This window comes from Austrofundulus limnaeus, unplaced genomic scaffold (assembly GCF_001266775.1).
Source record: "Austrofundulus limnaeus strain Quisiro unplaced genomic scaffold, Austrofundulus_limnaeus-1.0 Scaffold261, whole genome shotgun sequence".
NCBI lineage: Eukaryota > Metazoa > Chordata > Actinopteri > Cyprinodontiformes > Rivulidae > Austrofundulus > Austrofundulus limnaeus.
In genome coordinates this window covers 143,176-146,785 of record NW_013952663.1, presented here as the reverse complement: position 1 = coordinate 146,785, position 3,610 = coordinate 143,176, and positions in this window count along the sequence as shown.

Genomic DNA, 3,610 nt, shown 5'->3' with positions numbered 1-3,610 from the left:
TATCCAAGGTGCTTCATGACCCATAATTGGGTCCCAAGCCCAACTTTGGGAACCAAAGTGCACTGGTTCCCAAAACTTTTCAGCTTTTGACCCACAAAATAACAGTAGCAGGGACTTATGCCGCCAACTATTTTTGGATGATAAACATTTGTATCAGGTCAACTAAACATGGGCATAGTAACAATATTTTTATACTACATTTATCCATTTTAAATATACTAACCTCACTCCTTTGTAAAAACTAAGGCAAAAATGTCATTAACTCAGAAAATCTTTTCAGGACCCCCACCTTGATGTTTCGGGACCCCACTTTGGGTCCTGACCCCAATTTTGGGAAACACTGATCTCATCAGTTCTAATTACCTGGGTCCTCTCTTTAAAGCCGAAAAGGTGCAAGCTCCGCCCTGCTCAAAGAGCTATGGAGGCCAGAAGAGAGACATGGTGCATTGTGGGTCCTACTCTCAATATATATATATATATATTAATACAATAAAATAAAAATCCTACTGAACACTGCATCAAAAGATTTAACGTATTTTTTTTTATTCCCAGAAAGGCAGGAACTCGAAGTCAGGGTTTGTGATGTGAAGCAAAGCTCCGCAAATGAACATCCCTGAGAGGAGCAGTCCGACTCTGCTGGGAGCGTCAACCAGTCCCAACAGAGTCTGCAGGTGGGAAGCGTCCGTGTTTGACGTGAAAAATCTGTTCGAGTGCTCCGTCCGCTGAGACGCGTCCCCTGCCGCTTGTCATCAGGGAGCTCAGAAGGCAGATCGGTGTAATGTTACCAAACATGGTAGCATGAATGCTAAGCGTGGGAACCCTCCACTGAGGAACACAGGGTGAGCCACTTCACAGGGAAAGAGATTTGCTACTGCAGGATGTACACATGATCACAACAATGGATGTGAACTCTCCACGAAAGACAAATAGACTCAGTTTGGGCTTTCAGTGGAGCGAACAAAACAGTAAAAAAGAATGCCATGTGGAGATACGGCAGCAGCAGTGCATAACAATGGCACAAATGACCTCACCTTTAGAATTAATGGCCACCTTGGTTCACCTGTCAGCATGAAAAATTGTGTGGTCGGTGGGGGTGTTTTTCATTGCTTGTTCAGGTGTTTTCAATTTAAATAACCTAAGCTTTCATATTAAACCAGTGATATTTAAATACCCACTAATTTTTATTCTCTTTTGTCTCACCAGCATTAAAACAGTAATGATTATTATATTTAAAAGAGTGTAACAAATGATGGTGTAAACACAATGCAACAGAACTTACGTTTGTCAGCGATAGAGTTTTTAAAAGTCTATTTTGTGAATGCTGATTCAGCATTAACTTTATTGTTTTTGTTTAATAATCCATATGTTAATTACAATCTAACTACTTCAGCAAACTTTGTACAGTTTTAGCCATTCATGTATCAAAAGTTCAGCTCATTCAGAGAACAGGTGATATGCATTTGGTTGATGTAACCTTTATGCACGTGTTTCCACAAAAAGTGCAGTTGGATCTCTTGGATTCCTTAAAAAAACATTGTTCTCTTTTGATATCCTGTTCAGCAGAATCACTGTTTTTATCTTGTGCTACTTTTAGTGTTTGGTTGTTCTGCTACTCATAATTTTAAGATTATTTGGCTATTTAGCTATTCTTTTCCATGTTTTAGCTTGCATGTCTTCTGCTTGTTTTAGCCTTTTTTTAGCTGGCCTTCAGCTTCTTTTGACTTGTCCTTTGCTTCGTTTAATTTGTCTTTTGGGACATGGTCATATATTTTTCGATGACATTTTGCAGTTTTAAATTAACTCATTTGACATTTACACCACTGGGTCTCTACTGATCAAGCGTCAGGTGTGCTGTGTTTTTCCTGACATGTGAAAAACTTGTTGCATGGACACCATCATGGTAACGAGTAAGTACGACCTCTTGAAATTCGGAGATTTAATGTGTCAGGAGATGATTAAAAATCTTCCCACATGGCTCGGTGCCATTTCTTTTTATAAAAAGGGACAGTGTGAGGAAGAATTTAAGTGTCATAATTCAGTAGCTTCATATTTAGCAGCAATATTTTAGAGTAATTAAATGGGTAACATTACTGGAAAGAGTAAGAAAACCCATTGCAAGAAAGTGACTTGTTTTAAAAGTGTTATGATAATACCTGTGTGAGCAGGAAGTTTAGAAAAATGTGTATCCAATTTTTAATAATTGTGGTTTTTAACTTGTCATATTTTTTAAATTTTTGCTCCACACATACATGTTCAGTATGGATCTGGATTGTGGATTATTTCTTGGTGAGAGTAATCTTCCTTGCCGTAGATGGTGAATGAAAGAATGGTGAAATTGCCTTTTTAATGAGTTCCAAATTAAGAAACAGCAACAGTTGTTTGTTTCTTTTGGATCACTGCAGATGCCGTTCCGCCTTGGCGATGTGTGAACACATACCTGAATCCTACAGAGCAACAAACTGTCAAAACATCTGCTTCACAGAGAGGCTCCCAGCTGCTGATCATTAATTAATCAGCCTCCCGCTTTCCTGTATCCTGAGCTACTGGTGAAAAAATACCTAAAAAGGAAAAAGGTCTTTAAAAATTAAAAATTGCTCTTAGTTTTTTTAATGATTTTTCTATTTTAAACTTGTATTTAGCCATAAAATCAGTAAAGGACTCATTGTAATACTGTGGGTAATGCTTTGTTGTAAAAAGATTCAGATATAATACTTAATGAATTGAGTGGGAAAAAGCATACTGTTTGATTTAAACTCAATACAATACAATACCTTTAAAACAGGTCTTTTGTTTGTGCTACAGCAAGACACACACACACACACGTTTGCACAGCTATCCATTTGGGGATATTCCATTGACTTCCATTACTTTTCTACAGCCTAACCCTGACCACAAACCCTAAGGCTAACCTCACAGGTACCTACCTGACCCTAAAACTAACCTAATCTCAATTCACACCTTGGTCCTAAACCTAACCCCCAACCCACCAATGTCTTTTAAACCAAATGGGGACTCGACTTTTGTCCCCAAATGCATCATTGGTCCCCAAAGGTAGGCATTTTGTCTTAAAATTACCCCCAAATGTCACCAGAAACAAACCCATACACACACACACATTCACTGTTTAAAACCACATGGCTGCAATGATCAGGATGTATAAAAATACAAAACTGGATCTAACATTTAGTCAATCAGTTACAAAATGTCCTTCACTGACCTTGGACCTTTCTGTGAGGAGTTTGCATATTCTCCCTGTGCACTTGTGGGTTTTCTCTGGATCCACCAGTTTCCTCTCACAGATCAAAAACACATATGTCTTGTGAAAGAGCTTGAGACGAACTCCATCACTTGCACCTGTTGTTTTTCATTTGTTGTCATTTTAATTTTTTTTGTTTCTATTTGATGTCTTTAAGTTGGTCGTCTTACTGAGATGTGAAACTATGTGTTGTATTTGCTGCTGCTGCCTATCTCGGTCACATTTCTCTTGAAAAAAAAAGATTTTAAACTCAGTGGGATTTCCTGGTTAAATAAAGGGTAAATAAATAAGTAAATGAATGAATAAATGCGTTAGGTTCACTGGTAACTAAACTGGCCCTGGGTGTGAGTGGTC